Here is a 13,725-nt window from a genome sequence, read left to right on the forward strand (position 1 = left end):
ATCGCTGTGATTATTCACCATAGCCTGCTGAGTCTTACAGTGAAAGAACAATGTCAACGTATAGCATCGTCGGTTACTTTAATTGTGTTTGTTTTTTTTAATCAAATCCTACAAAACAGGACCATTGTGACACAAAACCTCTCACACACTAACACAAACTCTTTATACAGATACAGAGCTTTACATGTATAAATAAGGCAGACAAAAATGCATAAAACACAAGCTATCAGACTGTTGGTGGACACCATGTCACTTTATTTTGTTTTCATCTAGTTTCTTTTTGGTGTAGCCTCATTAAACAAAATGTTTATAAAAATGACCACTTTTATTATGAATTATTATGAAATTAATAATTGATTATTAATTATTTATTATGAACACACCTGCCACCCTCAAGTGGAGGTGGCAGAGAGGAGGCACTTGGAGTTTCGGTCGAGAAAGTGTCCGTGTGACCGAGTCCTGTCCCATCGCTGCTTCAAGGTCTGTCGGTCCAGCTTGTTGAGGGCCTGAGAGCAAAGACGGATATCCTGGACCAGCTCTGACAAACTGTCCAGGTCTTGACTCTCCCAGGGGCCAGAGACCTGACAACCTGCAGGTTAAGCAACAAAGAAACATTTTATTTCATATCCATAATTTCCATCCCCCCCCCCCCCCCCCCTATAAATATTTGACATCCAAATGTAGCCTATTAGCTAGCATCCAGTAATGTTTTCTGCTCCATAAAATGGAAAATTAATTCACAACTAATCTTTTTTTTTTTCTCCAATCTTTAAACCACACTTCTATATTGTAATGTCTGTGTGTGTACTCACCATGTAACACCTCTGTGCATACATACTAAATGTTCAAACTTAGAAATGTGTCAAAAGGAAACAGACTGATAGCAAGAAACAAACTGTTGCCAAGTACAACTTTGCACAGGTGATAAAAACATCAAAGAAATCCAAATTGTGAATTAGTGTGAAACTCCATGTCCATGGAGTATCTCCAAGTTCACACATATGCATACCTTCGAGGTTTAGAAGTGTCAGTGGTCGACGGGCCTCTCTGACAGACGCCGAGGATGTTGTGAAGTCCCGCTGATGTAACAGACGGATTTCCTGACAGATTCAGACTCACCAGTGTGGGACACGACGAGAGGCACCTGTGAAATAATAATAAAAAGTCCAACAGGCCAGTAAAGGGTGACAATTTAAACAAAGGCAAAGCCCTAATAACATGAGTAATAACTGAGCCGTAGAAATGACGCCCTCACACACAAACCTCGCCAAGGTAGCTACGCTGCTGTCTGTCAGCCCATTTGCAGCCAGGCTGAGGTGGGTCAGAGAGCACTCGTCCTGCAAAAACACAAAAGTCTTAACCTGATTGCACAGTTATATCTTTCGACAATAAATGACATTGCATGATTTTTGCGTGCACACCTGTGACAGGACTTTGGCGAGGTGTTCCAGTGCCGGGTAATCAGCAGGCCCTCTGCAGACAGCTGACAGGTCCACGTGTGTGAGGCAGTGGAGGGGAAGAGTCTTTAACACCAGCTCAAAGCCGGTGGAGCCCAGGGGATTGTGGGACAGGCACACTGCTTTCAAATGGCCTGTGCCTGAACGTTCAGAAGATGTAAAGTTAGTTGCAGTTTTGCTTATGGGTGGGAGTTCAGTGAAGCTTAAGGCTTCAGTCAGCTGCTTGTTAGAGAGTCACCTGTGAGCACGCTGGCTAGCAGCAGTCGATGCTGCTGAAGGAAACGAGCAGTGAGGCCACAGGCCTGCAGAGACAGCTTGGCTAGCACAGGGCAGCAGGACAGCAGACAGGACAGAGACTCAGACACGCCGTCCCCCAGTGGGTTCATACTGAGGTCCAGCTCCTCCAGGCACTTTGAGTGGAAACGAGCAGAAAAAGCAAATGATCACGAGAGCCAATTCTCTCTGACAGATATCATTGATACGAATCAGGTTAGCTTGTTATTAAGATCTAAGGTAGTTATTAAGACCAGAGGTAGTTAAATACAGGTTAGATGGTAAACCTGGAGCTGCCAGTATTGGCTAGCTGAGGCCCTTACCGGGAATGCAGGTGCACTCTGTCCCTTTAAAGCATTTACAGCCTTCTCCAGGCCGTCCCCTGTAATGCAGTTGGCAGAAATGTCCAGCAGCTGCAGACGAGGCATGGTGAGCGTTGTGGCAATCAGCTCAGGGAGAAGATTGTCAGACATACGGTTTCCAGAAATTCGCAGCTCGGTGAGGCTGGCCTGAAGTTTTAGGGCACGGAGGAGCGGGCCGAGGGAAGAGGCAGCCAAACCGAGTCCGCACACTGACACGGAGGAACCCCGGTCCTGAACCTCACATAGCCGGGAGACACGCTTGTTCTCATCTACAGGTAGAAAGAGACGCTACTTCATAACAGAATACAAAAATGCACATGTGTGCGTTGTATAATGCATTTCCTCTGTGTTGCTCACCCACTGCCAGACTTTGACAGGCCTTCTTGTATCGCTCAGGGAGAGGAGGGAGATCCCACGAGCAAACTTCAGCCAGAACCTGCAACACAAACCCATCAGTTATCCTGCACTAGTGCGGGAAAGTGAAGCCAAGGATTCAATCCCAAAAACTGTGATTCCTTCAGTGTCACCTGGAAGTTGGCTCCAAAAGCAAGTCAGCATCCAGTCTGGTAATAGAAATGGTTCTAATCTTTACAGTTTCTCAGTTTGTAGTTTCTCAGGCAGCTTGTTAACATAGTCAGCCCTTCACCTTCTTACCAGAATCATACAGTCTAAAACCTGCACGCCTCATCTGGGTAAGAAAAATGAAGTCATTGTGGAAGGACCTAGAACCTCCATTCCTTCTATCAGTGATTTCAAAAAGACCTCTGTGTCTACGAGAAAGTCTATTTTATGAATTTGGGTCATACTGTGCCTAAGAAAAGGAGTATGCTCACTGGCTGTTTCACAGTCATAGCCGTCCTCTTGTCACTGTTTTTTTTTTAAATCTAAGATGGCAACGGTGACAACATTTGTCTTAAAGACTCGTGATCAGACTTCATAAACCAATCATGGCAGTCTTCAGCATCTTTTAAATTGTCTGTGGTCCAAGTATGGTCACTTCTGGCTCTCCTCAGTGTCACCTCACCTCTTCATTTGTGTGCAGGACGGCCAGTAGCTGGTCCTGCGGGGAGAGCAGAGCGCCTTCTTTCTGCAGAGAGAGACGAGGCAGGAGGCCACATTTCTGGTAGTAACGCTGAGCTGCCTGCTCACACAGCCACGACACAGAGCAGGAGTTGGCCTCACTGGGATGCAGAGCAATGGGAGGTGATTAAACAGAATTTAAAAACAACAACAACAACAACAACAACAACAAAACACTATACCAATCAGATTGGGATTTATTTTTATATACTGCTCAAACTTAAAACTTTTCACCGACCTTTGTGGAACTGGGATCAGGAAGACGTCTTCCTGAACCCGGACCCTCATTCTGATTGGTGGAGGAAGTGACGTGGGCATAGGCGCAGCCAAAGTTTGAGTTGGAGGCTAGAGTAAACAAAATAAAACATTCAAGCCCTGTTAAAACATCTGTATTCAATGTCGTCAACTCTTAGTAGAAAGACAAAGCAGAGTCTGTGGAGGGATCAGAAAGTCTAAACATCAGGAAAGTAAAAGTTTGTCAGGTGATGCTACGAAACACCAAGGTATAACTATATATAAGATCCGAAATGAGCGATGTCATCTTTTACTCTTGACAAAGCCCACGGCATCCAGGCTGCAGAAATATGTAAAAACAGCTCCCCTGTTTTGATGAGCTCGTGCTCAATTACGTTTACATTCATCACTGTTCAAAATGAATCAGAAATGAAGACACATCATCTTCAAGTTATATCGCCTAGTGACACTGAATTATAGTTATTCTCTTACTGAGTGTGCATTTCCTGAATAATTCATGTGTAGTCTCACTCTGACTATCACCTTTCCACACTTGGAGTGACTTATTCACAATCACTGTGTTGTGTGTATTTCCTTAGTGTTACTCCATCCGTAACTAACAAACAGCAACTTCTGACCTGAGCATGGATAAGGAGAGGTGGGGGCGGTGTGTCTGATCTGGAATCGTCATCTTCTGTAACGGTGGGACTGTGTGACCGGTTGACTTCTCTTCTCCCCAATCTGGCCACACCTGGTATCTGAGTCATTTTGACCTGGTGAGGCTTCCCCAAGCTGTTCTTTCTCTGACAGAGGCCTCTACTGGAGAGGGAGGAAACTGCAGATCCTGAAAGAAAAAGGGCACAACAAGCTACAAAACTGGCAAAACCAAGAAAAAGAAAAACCAAACAAATCCAGACTAATTACCTCTGCAGGTTGTGTCCGAGTTTAAATGCTTGTTTTGACTTCGAGCTGCAGAAGACGAAGCAGTTTCCTCTACTCTTGGCCCATTCTGCTCCATTCGAAGCCTCCGCTTTTTCTTCGGCTGGATCTCCACCAAATCGTCTTCCAACCAGTCATCAGCCAGATACTCGTCCTCGGGAACAAGAGCTGATTTGGTGCTGGAAGAAATGGCAGGTGTGCTGGAGAGCTGAGGCTGCGAGAGACCCTGGAGAAGTGTTTTGGCGCTGCCCAAGCCTCTGATAGCACTGTGGTACTCTTCTCGGGCAAACACAGACGGCGTAGAGGCCTGCCTGATGCCTTCCTGTCCTGAGGTGGGAACTGAGGCAGATTCTTTGTTCGCAGGAGGTTCTTTCTGACTCTGAGCTGCTGGGAAACCTTGTCTAGGACGGACAGGACGGAGAGGACTAACCGGGGTGTCAGGCTCGCTGTCATCTGAGCTGCTGCTGTTAATCTAAAAAATATATATATTACACATCAAAGATCTGAAGAATTCTGCTTGTACAATATAGATGAATCTACTACACTTGTGAAAAGACATGATGTATTCTGTCTGTCCACATTGAAAGCATCATCAGACATTACCCCATACAGTACAGCAGCTTCTGTTCCCCTGGCTCTGTGCCGCTGTGTTGAGCCATTGGTCTGCCGCTGTTTGCGGCTGGCGCCTGACGCTTTCACCCCCGAGCTCCTGCTTCGCGGCCAGTCTTGGCTGGACAAAGAGCCCCCTCCAGTGGTCGAGAGTGGCTCAGAACTCTCCGCATCAAACAGCTGGCTGTCCTGCAGGGCATCAAAAGGCTTGGCCGGGGCCGGAGCTTCAGGCACTGTGGTCGGCAGAGATAAGTGCGAAACACGAGCGTTTGAAAGCAGGTTTAAAAAGGCAGACCGAGGCTAACGCAGTGCGATGATGCAAGAGCTTCACCTCCTCCTGCTAGCGCCTTCCTCAGAAGTCTCTCTGTAGCAATACACTTCTGCCTGGTCTCATGATCCAGCTCCCTGCTGTAGGTCCTCTGCCACTGACGCAAGGTGTCCAAAGCAGTTTCACCCTGGTGGAGATAAAAATGTGAGATTAAGGCGCGCAAGTTCAGCAGACTGGACTTTCTCCAAAGGAGGTGGGGGTGACTTCAATATTGCCAACAGAAAGCATGGTCCAGGATTTCATTCCCAACCAGAGGGTGCGTGCACAAATTTTCAATCATTCCTCAGTAACAGAAAGTAAAACTTTTATCAGAGAGATTCATAACTTTAAAAATATTTTTATAATCAGCCTCAGCAGCGAGAAGCAGGAAAAATGAACACATTACTCTGATTTTAATCACCCTACAATTACAACCACTTTTTAAATAGATTTTTCCTCATCCAAGTATTAAAAACAGTCTTTATATTTAAAATGATGTTTGTCCAATAACTTTTGAACCTATGAAGACTGTGCACACTAACTGTATGTAAGTGTGGTCAGTGTGACCCGTAAGTTTGTAACACTGTTAGGAAAGTCCTCCATTAAAGTGTGGAAGACATGTTTGTTTTGTTTTTTTTAAATAAAGAAGATGTTTTACCGCCACCTTCTGCCAGCAAAGAAAATCCTGCTGAAATGGGCTTTCAGGTTGAACACAGCCAAACACACAAACCTTGGAGTTGCGCAGTGTGACACAGGCCCCTCGTTCCACCAAGAGCCTTGTGACTTCTAAATTGCCACATGCGACGGCGTCGTGGAGAGGAGTCACACCCTCGCATAAAGGGCCACCGGGGTCGTTAACGTTAGCGCCGTGCTCCAAGAGCAGAGCCACGATATCTGCACGAAGAGCAGAGAAAGATGAGCGAGGGAGCGGGTACAGTTTTCCAGAGACTCTGACAGGACTTACCATAGTGACCATGGTTGCAGGCTTCATGGAGGGGAGTCCAGCCACAGTAGTCCCTGGGGTTCACTGGGTGACCCTGATATGCAAATAAACAAAAGCTTTCATCAGATCATCCAGGCTCTTTGACGTTACAGATTCTGTCTGTACATTTTTTGTCCTCCATACAACCTTCATGAACACTCCTAATAAATCATTTATATTTGAGCCAACCGATGTTCTCATCAAACTGCATGATGCAGGGTTGTTGTTTTTTTAAGGTGGTAAATATTTTAAAAACTCAGACAAGAAGTTCAAGTCCAAGAAGTTTGTTGCTGCACTTGTTCTGTTGAGTTAAGCAGAAAGCCTCAAGCCTGAACTGTTTATTATAGTGACCAACCATCAACGAGTGAATCAGTTTATATGTTGATGGTGCTCAACTTTACGTTTTCCCTCCTGATTCCAAGAGTTAAAAACTTATTGAATTAAAATAATGAATCATCTTCTTTATACCTGTTCTACCAGGTACTGGACCTGCTTCAGATTCCCATCTATGCATGCTCTGTGAAGAGACGTCTCTCCCTTCTCGTTCCGCTTGTTCCACTAAAGCAGAAAGACAGACACAAAAAAGGCCAAGAATGAAGATCTAAACCGTAGTCTACAAAGAAGAAATGACAACTCGCACATCACTCACCCGTCCTGTTTTCCTCCTCCCTGACACCATCTTGTCATAACCCTCCAGATCATCGTCTGCAAACCACATGAAAGGTAACGTGAATCAAAGCATCCCTCTGTATAGAGATGTCAGTGCTTTCCGGATAGTTACCCGCGCGCATTTTACCTGAGTCTGAGAGGATGACATCACTGTCATCCAGCGGTTCGCTGTTGTCCATTTCCTCCTCCTCTTCCTCCTCACCATCACTCCCATCTGGATTCCAGCCCTCCGAAGCACACAGCTCCTGCAGCCTCGCCTCGGTGTCGTCAGCATCCGATGAGCCACTTCGTCTCTGGTACGCCAGCCAGAGCCTCAACACGCGCTTCTGTGGAAGTCAATGTGCGTTTTGGTCGTGCATGATATTCATGACCGCGCCTTTACAAGATATCTTAAATTTCTGCTTAGTTTTCAACACAGCTGACTAATTTATCTCTCACCTGCAGCCTGGCCTGTCCAGACTCCTGAGCGCAGCGTAAAGCTGTATTGTAGCTCCTCTCCACATCCTCCAAAGCACAGCCGCTCTCCTCCTGAGCTGCTGCGATGTTTAGCCACGTGCTACACTCCTGACGCGCACAAATATAAGTAATAAGTCACACATTCATGTCTACCACAGGGCAGACGGGTGAATTTGCAGATCACCTCTGTAGAGCTGCCCTGTCGTAACGCCAGCTCCTTTCTGTAGTGCTCCACCGCCTTGCTGTGTTGTTTCAGGTCTGCGTAGGTGGCAGCCAGGGACACGTGGATGACAGCCAGCTCCCTGGCAGGCTTTCCCAACGCCTCAGCACCCTTTAGCTACACAACAAACCAACACCGCTTTAGACAAGTCACATTTAGACTCTACGTTGCAACTATTAAAAAGAAAAGTGAAAAAAATGTGAGAATTAGCCATGTGACTCTTTTGATGCTTCTCACCTGAGCTTGATAAGCTTCCAGAGCTTTGCTGTAGCAGCCAACTTTACAGCAGAGATCCCCGAGCTGCTCTGCCAGCTCGACAGCCTGATGGGAGCTGGGTTTTTGCCCTGATCTTCCCCAGCTCTTCCTCTAATTTACAGCCTCGGTCAGCTGTGTGATAGGAAAGAAATACACTGTACCATCCGTGCAGCTACAAGTAAGTAAAAAAACAAACATATCTAACCGTTCACGTCACCATATTTGAAAGCTTTCTTCACCGTCTGTCTGTCCAGCGGCTGCTGGGAACCCAGCAAGACAGCTTTCTTTCAGAGATCGTCCGCGCTGCTACAAAGTCACCCAGAGAACAGCTGCACCTGTTAGCATCGCATGTTTAAACAATTAAACACACACTTCAAACCTGCATGATCGCAACAGGAGAAAATAAGAGGATATGGTGGAGCTCGTACCTTGCCGATGCGTGAAAGCACTCGCTCTCACTAAATTTGTCTTAATCTTCCGGGCGCACTCTTTGGCCTGCTCTAAGCAGCGGACCGAATTAGAGCGTTGACCGTTACGGAAGTAGATGTTGCCCAGGTTAAAGTTTGCACGGTAGAGATCCTCAGCAACTGGCTCTTCCTTTACCGGGGAATAACGAGATATCTCAGTTGACTGGTTATTCAAAATAAGCATTTTAAAAGCTGTCGATGAAAAAGATCGACATGCTTAGACGTGGAGCAAAGTTTAGGATGTTCTTACTCGGCAATAAATACACTTCGCCGGATGAACTCGCTGCAGCGTTTGTGCTCGCCCAGATGAATCACAGACCAGACCCAGATTGAGGAAGAGACCGCGCCTTCATCTCATTGATCTCTCGCTGTGGCACAGTCCCTGCAGCCAGGTAGAGGATTAGGAATAACGAAACAAAGAAATCGCCCATTAAAAACCACTGGGACGATACAAACAGTACACACCCTCCAGCCGGTCATCCACAATGCCCAAGCTCTTCCTGAAGGCCTCCTCTGCTTGCTCCAAGCTCTTCCTCGATTGGTCCGTTTCATAACGGAAGAGGTAGGTTCCGACCGATAGTGGCCAGCGCCCTTTTGCTCTTCAGCATGATCTCTGACAGATCGAGCCAGGTCCAGGTGAAGACGCTGGTGCTGAAGAAGAGACACGCATCCACTTATGCAGGTCCTAAACACCACTTGAATTAGAAAGTTTATCACTTAAGCTTTAATAAACTTTGGAAGCGTCAGTTTACTTACTTTTAAAGCTGCCTCAATGTTGCCCAACTCTGCAAAGCACTCTCCTATCTTACGATTGGCCACAGCTCGTCCAATCACATCATTTAGTACTTCAGAGAGAGACAACTCCTGCTGGTGCTCCCTAATGGCAGCCTGATAATCACCTGAGACACACACAAAGCAGAAAGGTAAATGTTACACTTTAAATGAGGAAGGCAAAAGAAAAAAAATTACACTGCAAACAAAATGTTGCTGGTATGAAAAAGCGTATAAAGAATAAATGAATTACTAGATTGAATATTATTGCATCCTTTGCTCAAACTGTTTACGTTAATCAAAGTCATCAGATGAATTGTAGTGCAGCACATAACCTTGCAGTTTGCTCATTTCATTTTAGTTTTATTAGTTTCAGGGCTAATTTTAGATTTAATTATTATTGTATGGCGGGCACATGTCAGAGGCAGGATCCATACTGGTATCATAATGAAAGCAGAACTTTTAAAAGAGTTGGCTCACTGTGTTGTTGACATCCAGAATCTTAATAAACATGTATTTCAAAGCTTCATCAGGCAAGCTGTGATAAAAAATTTTTACCAAATAAATGCCAAAGTGTCCACTATTTATCGTTTATTGTTTTAGTTTTCCAAGTTTACAAAAATCATTACATTTTTTCTACATTCTAGTTTTATCTTAGTTAATTTAAATGCTTTTCACATCTAGTTTTGGCTTTTAGTTAATAACCTTGATCGGCACCAGATGAAATTTGACTCACTTGAAGACAAAAGCATAAGAAAGCAAATGAATGTAAAGCCTCTGAAATGTATCCCGTGATTAAACTCTACAGTGACACAGCTGTGTACTAAGAAGCAGCCATGGTCAAACTGGAAAATACTGAAATCCTCAACATTCAAGTGGCTCCAGGTGGGAGTAAATATGCAAGTAATGGCACTTTTATCCACTTGCACAGTTATAAAGTAAAGGGACAAAAATGATCAGAAAAATCAAGATTATTCGAGAGTGTTGGTGATCTATAAAACATTGTGACGCTGTGACAGGAAAAGCTGAGGATCAAAAACAATCCATAACTGCAGTACTCGCAGTGCTAAAATAACACAGTGCTGATATTGGGCAGACTATACACACCGCTCCTGGACAGCAGCTCTCCTAGCTGATTACAGATGTTGGCTTCCTCCTTTAAGTTGTTGCTGCTCTGGGCTTTGCTCTTTGCTTTCTGCAGCTCTGCAAACAATCGAGATGTAACAGTTACTTAATTTTAATAGTCATATAACAATAGCCGTTAAACATGCCCAAAAAACGTAAACTGAAAGCGGCACTTACGTTTAATTTCCCGTGAAACACTCATCTCGATTCAGCTCTCAGTGCTGCTAGCACTTTTTTCCAGCTGGTAGTAAACGACAACCCAGCGCGCCTCCCTTTAGCTTAGCTTCAACTCGAAACCGACCAAAACAAACCTTTAGTTCATTTTCACCAGAGCACGTCTGTGACTGTGTAGCAGTGTTTAAGCTAACCTTTATGCAACCGATCGTGGTTGATGTCATAGAAACATATTCAAGACTTCAGTATCCACGTAGCTGTTTTAGCTTTGAGCTCTCAGTAAACTTTACAATACCGCGCCAGGACTGCGTCAACCAATGACTAAGCTACAATATTAGCACGATTTAACCCCCATCGTTGCCTCTCAGGCACAAATCCAGCCCATCGTACTTAAGGAAGGCGTTAACAGGTGGGAAATGCAGTCCAGATCACCTTTAAGATTTTAACAGAGGACACATGATTTGACATTTTGCAGAAAGTGTGAGAAAACGGGCATGCTGTCAGTCTGACAGACTAAATTGAGGGCAAATTGAGCAAAAATTGGAACGGCGATTATTCATTGGCTAAGGCTTGAGTGTGACGGAGCTGCAGCGCAGGGAAAAAAGGAAAAGGGCTCAAACCCATCACTCGTAGGCACAGCGTAAACACGTGGGAGTGTTTTAAGAGCTTGTGGCTACATTAAGGCACAGATGTTGCAGCCAGCACAGGAGCTTAATGCTGTGTGTGACCGGTGCACAGCGACCTCTTGTATGTGGGTCGAGCAGAGGGGTAGAACAGGTAAGATACCCTGTAATCCCCTGTGCCAGTTTGGAAGAAAATCACTTATTGTGAAAGTCTGTGCAACAAGGGGCTTTAAAATAGCAATTTGACCCATATTTCACTGATATTTTTAGTTTGATAGTTTTGCTTTTGGTGTTATTACTCTGTTTGTGCCATGAGAATGAAGACGATTTCCATAATAAATAAATAAATAACAGTTTAAAAAATATGTCAGCCCCTCATGACGCAAAATAGATGTCATACTACAGATTAACATATTCCAGTCTTTCAATATCAGTCTTAACAGGGACTGACACTCATGGATGCTATATTAATGCAACAAAAACAAATTCTTATAAATGATTGCTTTACTGAGAATGTGGAAGACACATTTGTATGTGCCAATAGCAGTTCCAAGACAGTTTCTTTAATGAATGAATGAGAAAATACTTTTTGGAAAAGATTTTGTTACAGAAGTTGAAATGATGATGCATTCTTATTGTTGTTTGGAGAATGTGCTCCACTCCTGTCTGGCGGTGTGTATGGTTCAGGATCCATCATCTTGCTGCACACATCAAAGAATCTCAGCTTCCTTAGGAAACAGAGCCTTCTCATCCTACCCTTTTTTTGTTGTTGTTGTCAATGTAGATGCCGGGTTCTTGTACTCCCCCACAACATCAACATCCTGTCCCAGGATAGACACGAGTCTTGTAGCCGTCCTCTTCATACTGACGTCGATCACTATTTTTAGTGCTCTGTACTCCTCCTGCCCATCACTAACATTTCCAACCACTGCTGAAGAATTGTCAGAGTATTTCTGTAGATGGCATGACCTGGAGTTGTGCTAAAAGTTTGAGGTGCACAACCTGAGTATGGAGACGCCGCAGGCCCCTGTGTAGCTCCTATACTGCTCAGTCTCACATACCGCAGCCTGTCTGTCAGGTAATCAGCAATTGATGAGATGATGGACATGTCTGCTTATGTTTATGTATTTTCTCTATCACTAGCAGCAGCTTAAATCATATTAAATGCACCTGAGAAATAAAACATTGGCAATCCTCACAATGCAGTTACTATCTCGATGGGAGTAAGCTTTCAGCAGCATGTAAATGATTGCATCACCCACTCCTGGATTTGGTCTGAATTTGAACTGCAGAGGGTTGTGTGTGTGTGTATGTATGTGTGTGTATGTATGTTTGTGTGTTTTGTTTTTACTCCCCCTTCCCTTGTGCTAAAAAACCATCTTTTTGACACATAAGAAACATTTTAATGGCCTTAGCTCTTTATGGCACCATGTTTTAAAGTGCAAAAATGATTCTATACGGCAGATATGCAGCTTTTTATAAATGTCATCATATTTGCAGATAGTTGACATCACTCATTAACTAATAACTATGTCATGCCTATTATTGGGTTATCAGGTCCGTAATCACAGATATATTTGTACTGCTATACATGTTGGCTAATAACTGAAAAGAAGTAGTAAAGATGTACAAGTGATATACACAGAAACCATCCCACTGAGCCTTGTAATTTTGTGGAAAAATCAGAGCTTTGATAATGAACTGAAAGATGCATCTTTAATGCATTGCCATGCTGTGCTAAAACTTCAGAACCACTAAGAAAAACTTTGACAGAAATTCTTAAGTGTGTCTTCCGGGACTAAAGAATAATTTCTCCAGCGCTGGCAGACTTTATTATTCAGCTTCTAACATGGCTGTGTTAAAACACAAATATGAACCAAAGAGTCACAGCAGTTAGCCCAATAATCGGATTTTCTCCGCCGACGAGCAGCGATGTTTATCATCTTTCCAAAATTTGGTGTGAACTCACTCTTTAAAAACCTCGCAGAATATAATAACAGCGATTTAAAAAGAAATCAAAATTCTGATCGTGGTATTAAGCTGTAATTTGATTCAAACTTAACTAGAAGGATGGATTTTATTGGTTTTTAGTGTTGCATGCCTGGGTGTTGATTGTCTGTGTCAGTTTTTGCAGCAGGTAGCTGATGCATTTGCTCGGTCAGCACTACTACTGTAAAAAAAAAAAAAGAATAAATACAAATCTGCAAATCTCAAAACAAACCATGCTTAACATTACTTACACCAATTTTTAGATTGACGTAGATGGAGCTAACCCAAATTCGTGATCTTATAATCCAACTGTTCAGAGTGCCAAAAGGGGGGAAAAAAAGAAAAGGGGACACATGTCCGGGCGGATGGTGACGTCAGCGGCGAGGCCTTTTTTGACTGGCTCACTCGGACAGCACGTTTTGACAGATAAATAGCGATGCAGCCGCACGTGTGTCGCTAAACTGAATAAACTCAAGCACTGAACTTTCAGCTGGCTTCATTTTTTTTTTGGAAGACGATTGATGCTTAGACTTAATGTTGTATGCTGTCATCACCAGATACGTGTAGTGTTTATATTTATTATCATTAAGACAATACATAGGACCAAATCACTGATTGTAAACATGGTAAATAATAAAAATATAATTAGCTTTACTGATATAATATATTCAGTATTATATATAACCTGAAGGATGTGGATTTAAAGTTTCCTTGTTGAGGAACTCTGTTGGCA

The 13,725-nt window shown here is 43.8% G+C and overlaps 1 pseudogene across 1 annotated transcript; it reads right to left on the reverse strand.

Moving 5' to 3' along the window:
- Window positions 1-61: 61 nt before the first annotated feature.
- LOC146496335 (tonsoku-like protein) lies at window positions 62-13,672 on the reverse strand (annotated as a pseudogene). The gene is made up of 28 exons (XR_014871026.1): window positions 10,384-13,672; window positions 10,189-10,284; window positions 9,067-9,209; window positions 8,776-8,961; window positions 8,561-8,692; window positions 8,272-8,440; window positions 8,061-8,178; window positions 7,826-7,975; window positions 7,553-7,705; window positions 7,351-7,476; window positions 7,040-7,238; window positions 6,893-6,948; window positions 6,712-6,801; window positions 6,226-6,298; window positions 5,992-6,155; window positions 5,286-5,409; window positions 4,949-5,187; window positions 4,331-4,817; window positions 4,045-4,250; window positions 3,411-3,517; window positions 3,117-3,273; window positions 2,450-2,528; window positions 2,054-2,361; window positions 1,696-1,867; window positions 1,422-1,597; window positions 1,264-1,337; window positions 1,010-1,144; window positions 62-589 (listed from the first exon to the last, which is right to left on the reverse strand). The product of XR_014871026.1 is annotated as a tonsoku-like protein (transcript).
- Between the last annotated feature and the right edge of the window lie 53 nt (window positions 13,673-13,725).

This window comes from Neolamprologus multifasciatus, chromosome 19, assembly GCF_963576455.1.
Source record: "Neolamprologus multifasciatus chromosome 19, fNeoMul1.2, whole genome shotgun sequence".
NCBI classification, from domain to species: domain Eukaryota; kingdom Metazoa; phylum Chordata; class Actinopteri; order Cichliformes; family Cichlidae; genus Neolamprologus; species Neolamprologus multifasciatus.